At 35.1% G+C, this 11,258-nt stretch overlaps 1 pseudogene; it reads right to left on the minus strand.

Annotated features, from left to right (window-relative positions):
* Positions 1-8,546: 8,546 nt before the first annotated feature.
* LOC119523821 lies at positions 8,547-11,258 on the minus strand (annotated as a pseudogene).

The raw sequence follows: 11,258 nt of genomic DNA on the forward strand, positions 1-11,258 counted from the left end.
ATCCTTTTTTTTTTGATGAAAACACTTCAAAAGGCAGGAACTGAAGGAAATTTCCTCAATATGATAAAAGGCATGTTCTGGTTTGCTAATGCTGCCATTATGCAAAATATCAATAATGGATTGACTTTTATACAGGGGGCTTTATTTGGTTACAAAGTTACAGTCCTAAGGCCATAAAGGTGTCCAAACTAAAGCATCAACAATAGCGTACCTTCACTGAGGAATGGCCAAAGGCATCTGGAACACCTCTGTTGGCTGGGAAGGCACATGGCTGGTGTCTTCCATTGCTCCCAGGTTGTGTTTCAAAATGGCATTTGCCAAACTGTTGCTCTTGGGGTGTTTTGTCCTTCTTAGCTTCTCCAGTGCAAACTCTGGGCTAGCATCTGCAAACATTAACAAAATTCTGCTTTCAATGGCCATTTCCAAATTGTCTCTCTCAGCTGCAGCATTGAGCTCCTTCTGTCTGAGCTCTTATAGGACTCCAGTGATTTAATTAAGACCCACACTGAATGGGTAGGGCAACACCTCCATGGAAATAATCTAATCAAAGTTATTACCCATACTTGGGTGAGTCACATCTCCATGGAAACACTCAATCAAAATGTTCCACCCAATAAGATTGAATTAAAAGATCACGTCTTTGTGGGGGACATAATATATCCAAGCCAACACAGGGCATATATGAAAAACCCACAGCCAGCATAGTACTCAATGGTGAGAGACTGATAGCCTTCCCTCTAAGATCAGGAATGAGACAAGGATGCCCACTGTCACCGCTATTATTCAACATTGTGCTAGAAGTTCTAGCCAGAGCAATCTGGCAAGACAAAAAAAAATAAAAGGCATCCAAATTGCAAAGGAAGAAGTAAAATTGTCATTATTTGTAGATGATATGATCTTATATTTGGAAAATCCTGAGAAATTGATGACACCGCTTATTATGAGCTAATAAGCAAATTCAGCAAAGTGGCAGGATACAAGATCAAAGCACATACATCATTTATGTTCCTATACACTAGAAATGACCCAACTGAAAAGACACTCAAGAAAAAGACTCCCTTCCCAATAGCAACTTAAAAATCAAGTTCTTAGGAATAAACCTAACCAAGGATGTAAAAGACCTCTGCAAGCAATAGATGATGGATGATAGATAGGGAGAGAGGGAGGCAGGGAAAGAAAGAAATGGTGGTGTGACAGGATGTTAAAGTTGGTGGATCGGAGTATCGGGGGAGGGGGGTCGGGGTATGCTGGAGTTCTGTGTATGGGGTTTGTATTGTTTTTGCAACTGTTCCTGTAAGTTTGAATTTATTTCAAAATAAAATTAAAAAAAAAATATCTCTACAGAGAAAATTACCTAACTCTACTAAAAGAAATAAAAGGGGACCTATGGTGATGGAAAGATATTCCATGTTCACAGATAGGGAGGCTAAACATCATTAAAATATCAATCCCACCCAAACTGATCTACAGATTCAATGCAATTCCAATCAAAATACCAACAACATACTTTGCAGACTTACAATAGCTAGTTATCAAATTTATTTGGAAGGGAAAGATATCCCATATTGCTAAAAACATTCTAAAAAAGAAAAATTAAGTGGGAAGATTACACTTCCTGACTTTGAACCTTACTATAAAGCCACAGTAGTAAAAACAGCATGGTATTGGCACAGAGACTGACATATTGATCAATGGAATGGAATTGAGAATTTGGAAATAGACCCCCAAATCTACAGTCAACTGATTTTTGATAAGGCCCCCAAATCCATTGAACTGGGACAGAACAATGTTTTCAACCAATGGGGCTGGGATAACTGGATATCCATATCCAAAAGAATGAAAGAGGACCCCTACATCACACCCTATAAAAAATTAACTCAAAGTGGGTAAAAGGCCTCAATGTGAGAGACAGAAGACAATGTAGGGAAACATCTTCAAGACCTAGTAATAAGAGGTCACTTCTTAGACCTTACACCCAAAGCACAAGCCATGAAAGAAAAAATAGATGAATGAGAACTTCTCAAAATTAAAAGCTTCTGTACCTCAAGGGAATTTGTCAAAAAGGTGAAGAAGCAGCCAACTGAAAAGACACTCAAGAAAAAATAGATAAATGGGAACTTCTCAAAATTAAAAGCTTCCAAATATATTTGGAAACCATGTGTCTGATAAGAGACTGATATCTTGCATATACAAAGAAATCCTACAACTTAATGACAATAGTACAAACAGCCCAATTATAAAATGGGCAAAAGATATGAAAAGACATTTCTGCAAAGAGAAAATATAAATGGCTAAAAATCACATGAAAAAATGTTCATCTTCACTAGCTATTAGGGAAATGCAAATGAAGACCACAATGAGATATCATCTCACACCAATAAGAATGGCTGCTATTAAGGAGACAGGAAACAATAAATGCTGGAGAGGATGTGGAGAAAATGGAACTCTTATTCATTGTTGGTGGAACTGTATAATGGTATAGCCACTGTAGAAGACAGTTTGGTGGTTCCTCAGAAAACTAGACATCGAGTTATCCTAAGATCTGGCAATTTCACTTCTCAGTATATACCCAGAAGATCTGAAAGCAGTGACACAAACAGATATTTGCACACTGATTGTTCCAGTTTGCTAATGCTGCCATCCAGTTTGCTAATGCTGCCATTATGCAAAATACCAGAAATGGATTGGTTTTTATAAAGGGGGTTTATTAGGTTACAAACTTACAGTTCTAAGGCCATAAAAGTGTCCAAATTAAGCATCGACAAGAAGATACTTTCACTAAAGAATGGCCGATGATGTCTCAAAAACCTCTGTTAGCTGGGAAGGCATGTGGGTGGCGTCTGCTCCTGGGTTCTGGTTTCAAAATAGGTTTTTCCAAAATGTCTCTGGGCTTGTATCTCTTAGATTCTCTGGAGCAAATCTGAGTTAGCATCTCCAAAGCAGTCAGCCCCGGAGCCTCTCTCCAAAAGGCTATCTCAGCTGCAGCACTGAGCTCCTTCTGTCTGTGAGTTCTTATAGGACTCCAGTGGTTTAATTAAGACCCACACTGAATGGGCAGGGTAACACCTCCATGGAAATAATCTAATCAAAGGCATTACCTACATTTGGGTGAGTCACATCTCCATGGAAACACTCAATCAAGAGGTCACACCCTAATCAGAAAGATTAATAAATCTGCCCTCACAAGATTGCATTAAAGAATATGGCTTTTTCATGGGGATATAATATATCCAAACTGACACACTGATGTTCATAGTGATATTGTTCATAATTGCCAAGAGATGGAAACAATCCAAATGTCCTTCAACAGATGAGTGGATATACAAAATGTGGTATATACACACAATGGAATACTACACAGCAATAAGAAGGAATGAGGTTGTGAAACATATGACAACATGGATAAACCTTGAAGACATAATGCTGAGTGAAATAAGCCAGACACAAAAGGAGAGATATTGTATGTTACCACTAATGTGAACGCTGTGAAAAATGTAAAATAAGTGTCTTATAATGTAGAATATAGGGGACCTAGAGATAAAAGTTTGTGAAAGGGGAATGATAATCTAATATGTGCAGATATGATAATGAGGGTGAAATTAATGGTATTGGAATGGTCAGTTGTGACTATGGTTCGTTAATGGGATTGTAAGTATCAGTGATGCATTGAAGGGGAATACTTCATAAATGGTTGTTTAAAGGCATGTAACCCACAGAGTAGCACCACAAATGTAAATAAGAATTAGCATGATACTTATAAGATATGACACTGGTGTAGAGAGTTAACAACAGAGTGGTATATGGAAAAACTACCCATTATGTATTATAGACTATATTTAATAGGGATATCTTACCAACACTACGCTAATACTAGGGATGAATAATTAGCAGCTAATAAGAGCTCTGGGATGTTTTTTGTTATGATCATTGTTTAAAGTTGAGAGTGATGATGATTGTACAACTAAGTGAAGGTAATGTAAGAACCTGACCATTTATCTTTGGATAGAATATATATTAAGTGAAATTAGGCACCCATTACTTAACAAATCACACCCTTGACTTGAGGCTTGCTCTTGTGAAATTTAGGGTTGTAAATGGGAGGCTGAGCTCTCCTATAATTATGCCTAAGAAGCACCTCCAGGGAACCTCTTTTGTTGTTCAGATGTGACTTTCTCTCTCTAAGCCCAACTTGGCAAATAAATTCATTAACCTCTCCACCACAGGAGACATGACTCCCAGGGGAATGAATTTCCCTGGCGACATGGGACATGACTCCCAGGAATGAGCCTGGCGCTTGCAGCAAGGGATTGAAAAATGCTTGAGGAAAAGGGGGAAAAAGAAAGGTAACAAGCTGAGATTACAGTGGCTGAGAGATTCCAAATAGTCAAGAGGCTATCCTGGAGGTTTCTCTTATGCAAGCTCCATCTAGATATCCCAAATGACCACAGTATGTTATGTCCTTACCAAAAGTTGTCCCCAAATACCTAGAGATTCTACCTGAGATTCTATAAAAGATTCACTCACTAAGTTTTTAGTTTGTTTGTTTGTTTGTTTTGTTTGTTTGTTTTAGTTTCTTAACCCAAATAGCTAATTTATTGTTATGGACAATGTGTATTTAATATTTATTGATCATGGGGGAGTCAAGGCAAGTGATGATCCCAAACATATATCAGAATCTCATGATTTAAATGAACAATTCTCAAATTGGGAGGTTTGGGTAGGAAAATAATTTCCAAAGGGCCCTGTAGTAATTTATGGATTTTTGTCCAATATTTTTTCAAACATATTCAATATGGTCAACATACCTATTATTTATTTTAGTAAAGTTCAAATTCTTGGCTTGTTGGAATATGCACAAAAAAAGAGAGAAAGCATGTACAGTATCAATCATATAACTCACTATAAAAACTATATATCTATTTTGTCAATAACATGGAATAAATGATGCAATTTAGACTGCTATTCCCAGAATATCATAACATGACAGAAACGTTCAATTTTCTCCCATTAAAAAAATAAAGTAAAATAGCCATTCGGCAACCATCAGAGTGATAACTGATTCAGGCAAGAGTTATCAATGCTAAACTAGCAAATGGAAGTTGGTAAAGAAACAGGTTGCATCTTCCCAAAACTACTTAATAATTCCAAAGGGAAAAATAGTAATGTTACATTGAAGAAACTACTTTGGGTATATTATAGCATGTAAACAGGTTAATATATTGATGATATTAGAAGCCTGGGGTTTTCCAAATGACCTTTTAGAGCACAAATTATAACACTGTTTTGGGAGTTAATAATGTCTATAGATGTAATATATGTGACAATTACAGCATAAACGACTGGGAGAAAATAAATGGATCTATGCAGCTGCAAGGTTTCTACATTTTATGTCTAGTGATACAATATTAGCTCTAAGTGGACTGTAAGGATATATAGTCAAAATAGATAAAAAAGCAAGACCCAACTATATGGTGTCTGCAAACATGCATTTTATATATAAAGACACAGGGTAAATGTAAATTGATAGGAAAAGATATACCATGCCAACAGAAAACAAAAAGGCTGGAGTGACTATATTAATATCAGATAAAATAGACCTCAAGGTAAAGATTATTTCCAAAGATAAAAAAGCACATTTCTTAATGATAAAAGAATCAATTAATCAGTAAGAGTAACATTCATATATACTTAAGTGTCAAGTAACACAGCTTTGTTTTTGCTAATAAAGTTTTATAGGAATATGGCTATGCCCATTTATTTACGTACTGTCTATGGCTGCTTTCGTACTACAGTAGTGAGTTGATTAGTTGTGACAGAGACCACACGTCCCACAAAGCCTAAAATATTTATCATCTGGCCCTTTTTGGAAAGGTTTACCAACCCTTGTAAAGGAATTAGGTTACAGACAGGATACATATATGGTCCAACAAACATGTCATAAGTCAAAAGCAAAGCTGTAAATACAGTCCATCCACATTTCAAAGGTAGGAAAAACAAGAATCAAATTAAAATAAGGTTATCCATTTTAGGGAATATACCTTTTATCTGTAACATATATGCATGAGCCTCAGGTAGGAGAAATTGAAATTCAGTTACATTTTCATTTAAAAGTCCTAATGTAAGACTGAATCTCTTGTGATATTCTTAAATAAATAGCAGTCTTTACAAGACAAAAGTAATTAGAACTAAAAGAACACTAATTTGATAATTTCCCCCCAAAATACAGAATTAAGTTTTCACGAGTATTTCTTTTGCCCTGACGTTAAATTAACAGTTTAGTATAAGCTCCAAACAAATTTTAAGAGACGTTCAAGTGGCAAGTATAAATGATAAAAGGAATTATTAATGTATACTTTGAAGACAAATTATTCCTAGCAAAATTTTTGAGAGAATTTGAACAATCCTAACAATGATGCATTTACTAAGTTTTATTTTCACCATTAGGAAATAAGAGCACACACAGATACATCATTTGTAAAACCCTGACTATGATGGTAGCTCAAACTTCCTTAATTTTTTTTAAAAAAGAAAAAAAAATACACATATGCACACTTTTGTTTTTTAATCTGAGGTACACAGAACAGAAAGCAAAAATAAAGTACCCAATACACTAAGATTATTAAGAAAAACAGTAAGAAATGTGCTACAATAGACAAAGACAAGGAGTAAAAGGGGAAGTGAAGGAGGATAACTATTAGTACTCACCTTCAAAACTGAAGTATGGTTTTTCCTTTCCAGAGAGAAGAGATTAGGAATAAATAGGTGAAAACTGTCATATTACAAAAAGGCTAACAAGAAATATATGGGGTCTCTTCCTATGTGGGTAATTATGAATAACCAAACTGCGGTTTAAATAAAGTTATACTTGCAAGAATGGGCTAGATCTGCACTGTCCAATAGGGTGGCTATTTAATTAAAATAAAATTAAAAATTCAGTTTTTAGTTGCACTAGCCACAGTTTAAGTGCCCAAAGGCTAACGGCTACGTATTAGTCTTTGCTGGATGGCACAGATACAGAACATTTCCATCACTGCAGGAAGTTCTACTGGGTAGCACTGGGATAGGCTCAGGTCCTGAGACTTTCGAAAATGTAAAGAAATAGTTTGATTTTCCCTAGAGCTTTTGGTTTATTCATTCAACTATTTTACAGAAATGAGGCAAAACCTTGGTAAGATGAAAATCTACCTTTTGTTCTTTGTCATGTCCATCCATGTACATGGTTACATGGATGGACATGACAAAGTGCATGTGGTTTCACAAGAGAAACAGAGTGTACCTCTATAGAATAAAATGTTTTACTCTGCATAATGCTTTCTTTAAAATTTGTAAAACTGTTCAAATTGTAACAAATATATAAAACTATTATAGGCTGTTATCACTTAATGTAATTAGTGAAGTACTAAATATATATTTATGTTTAATTTCAAAACACACTTTCTGATATACTATGGTTAAAAAAATAAAATTATGTTTCTAAATTCACTTAAAATCAAGGCAATATAGTGAAGAAAACACCAAGTGAAATTAATGGCTGTAATAGCATAAAATAAAAATCAATTAAAAATTGTTATAAAAACTTTTTTCAAGCATGCTATTTAGAACATTTGATTCAAATGAAAAAAAAAAAAGCCTGAAAAATCCTCTTGTATTAAAAGAAATACATGAATAAGGATATTTAACCTGTACTTGAAAATTAAATGGTCCAATTAAAAGCTATTTAACTCTAAGAACAATACATTAAATGCAATTCACATCAGAATTAACAGCATTAATAAATTTCTGTATAGATAGCAATGGTACAATCTGAATTGTCTTATGGAAATCATAAGAAATTGAGTGGGTCAACACAATATTTTAGAGTGAAGCAAAGTAAAGAAATCTCACAAATAATTCTACAAGTTATTACATACTTCTTTTTGTGACAAACAATGTAATCTTTAACATACCAGCTATTTTCTAATTTTTATGCATTATTTCTGGTAACTATTCAGCATCTTTTTCATATTTAGAATTTATGCCAAGCATCTTTAATGCAATAAAAGAAGTTATTAAAAATCACTGATTTTTAATTTTGTGATACTTTAGAGAAAAACTTCTCTAGCAATATCATACTTTCTTTTTGTTATTAATAAGTGTATTCTCAAATTAATATTTAGGATTGTTATATCAAGAACGTTTGATTTAAAAATCCAAATAGTCACAAATGAGAATGAATGATACAGGCCGAAGAGAATGGAAAGCAACTAAGGAAAAGGAAAGAGACTTGGAAAAAATAATGGAAGTTAGGAATATTCTGATGTAAGAACCAAGAACCAAGAATGCTTTAAGCAATAAAAGCCAGAAACAGAAAGTGAAACTTTAAAAAAAAAAACAAATTTCTATTCAAAAGACCAAATAAAAACATACATCAGATCAAGTTCTTTACTAATTAATTAGATAATAACTTCCTATTGTTGTGGAGTCAAGAATTACCTCTCTGGAACTCCACCAATTGATAAATAGATCAAAAATATCATTAGATTACAAACTCCCAAATGCCATAATGTCTATATACTAAGATTCACAGTTTCTGGACTTAATTTTCCACCACTTAAACTGTGGATCATTGCTATCATATGAGAGTGTTTGTTTGACTCCTCTTGCTGAAGCTTCACCAAAAACTCTCTCTCTTCCAAACGACCTTCTAATTGTGCCTTTTGAACCTCTAGAGAGGAAGCCTTAATGCTCAGCTCTTTCCTTATCTGTTCTGTTCTGCTTAATTCTTTCCTAAGGATGTCAATAGTTTCTTCCTTATCTTCCCTTTCTTTTCGTAAGACTTTAATCTTTTCTTCTTGTACTGTTGTTTTTTGTTGCAAGTTTGAGAGCTTACACTCTCTGTTTACTAGTTGGCTCTGGACTTCTTTTCTTTGTTCTTCTTTCTCTATTAATCGGGCAATAGTTTTTTCATTTTGTTGCTTGAGTGATTCATTTGACTTTTTCACTGTCTCAATTTGCTTATTCAGAGAATCACATGTGATCTGTAAATTTTTATTCTTCTTTTCTGTGGTTTCATTCCTCTGAATAAGTTCCATATAGGATTTTGTTAGTATTTCATGTTCTTCAGCTGCAGACTCTAACTTCCTATTATGTTGAAAGAGATGTTCAATATCACTCTGGGCTTTTTCTGATTCAACCTGCTGTGACGTGAGCAACACACTCAGCTCTTCATTTTTTCTCTCAACATACCAGCAAGTGTCCATGCCTCTGTCTCAGTTTGAGTTCTTTGACAGTGATACTGAGCAATCAGTCTATCGGCCTGTGCAAGGGCTAGAGCTTTTGCTTCCAAGAGATCTTGTAGCCTGCTTTCTTTGGAAGCTAACAGGGACAATTTCATTTCATATACATCCATTATGTCAGATAGTCATACATCATTAATTTGATCTTTTACCACTACTCCAGACTGAAGTTTCTCTATTAATTCCTCAATGTTCAATCCAGGAATGCTATCTTTCAAACGTGGAGGAGTTAAACACTTTACAGATGTTGGAAAATTGTGACTTAATGATTGCAAAGGCATTCTTCTGGGCATATGTTCTGTTTCCTGTTGTTTATAAGCATTATTTGCTGCTATACTTTCTCCAAGTACCAAAGCAGGAAAATCTGGCAGTGGTGCAGCTTCCAATAATATTCCCAATCCAGATTGTACTTGTTCTCTATTATCTGATGTTAAAGCAAAAGCTAAAGGCATAATCAAATGTGGATCCTGGAGGATTTTGTAGAAGCTCACTTCCATACCAGGAACCAACTGTTTAAGTTTGTTCATCAAATCAAGAGTTTTCAAAATTACATCAGCGGCAAGTTTGCATAATTCAGAATCTGCTACCTTTGTTCCAAACCCCAGGTCAATCTTGCCATATGTAAACTGTTGTTCTATCAGAGTGGTACATTTGATAGTAGTTAGAATTTTTGCAATATGCATTTTCAGAGTATCCTCTCCACACAGAGTTAACAGAACTTCAATGGCCTTGACCATCCTTTCACATTTTCTTCTTGTTAAGGCCTCGTCTAGATTTTGTTCTGTGAACTGAAGCTGATCAAGGATTGTAGGCAGTAGAAGGACCACAAAATGGTCAGCTGAGGAAGGGTTTGCAATATCTATGACATCCTCAAATATTTCCTTGAACAATTCCAATGCTAAAATAGAACAGTTTTCTGATCCGTCCAAAGGTTGGTTTGACCAATGAAGTAAAGCCACAGTAGGTTCTAAACATTTAGGATGGCTTCCCAGAATGGTGTTGCCAGATGGAAGTGGTTCAAATGTCATTTGAGTGAACACATGGTGCAGCTGAGTCACTGAACAGAAGGCAAGAAGTAATTCTAAAATCTTTAAAGAAGAATCAGGATCTTTCCCATTAGACCTAATACCTGATTAAGACATGAAGAAAAATGCTCATACCTGGTAGGACAATCAGCAATTTTAGGATTCTTAAGAAGATCCATCAGTAGGTCAACTGAATACTTTCTAGTTAGTGTACCATCACCATTTACAAGAGTATTAAATATTAACTGAAAAGTCTGATGGATGTTTCTGGCATGGAACAGCTTATCTCCAACCTCCTCATTTAATGTCAAACTGGACAATATTGAAAGTGCAAACACAACAACAGTTAAACTATTATGGGCCAAGAAGGTTATAAGAGTTCAATAGAAAGATTTCACATTACTCAAAGTCTTTATGTGTGTTTGAACAGAAAGATTGTGCTGACAAAGGTTTCCCAACAATCCTAGACAAGGCATTGTTAATTCATCTTCAGAAGACTGAATGTGATCTATCAGGAATGTAATCAATTCATCTATATTGGCACCAGAATGGAAAATTTTGACATTATAAGTTAACCTCTGCAGAAGTTGAATGCACTGTAAAAATACTGAATCATTGTGGCAAGCACTGTTCCGATAAACCACTCCTGCAAGTACACTATTCAGATGATATGTATTCTGAAGACAGTCTCGATTTCATTGTCTAAAGCTAGTTGAGACAGCAAACTGATAATACTTAAGATCAGTGGAGTATTTATGTTTGGGTCTTCGAGTAGCTCTATGAGGCAAGTCAAGCACTCACTTGGTAATATCTGATTTGACGTAAACAATCGTGTGAATTTCTGTCCAGAAATTACCTCTAAGTGCCGCAAAAGCTGGGTGGCTTTTGCCTCTGACTTAACGGCTTTTTACTGACTGATGGTGAGAAGCAAGGACTTCAAGCAGGCGGTGGAGTCCAT

This window comes from Choloepus didactylus, chromosome X (assembly GCF_015220235.1).
Source record: "Choloepus didactylus isolate mChoDid1 chromosome X, mChoDid1.pri, whole genome shotgun sequence".
NCBI lineage: Eukaryota > Metazoa > Chordata > Mammalia > Pilosa > Megalonychidae > Choloepus > Choloepus didactylus.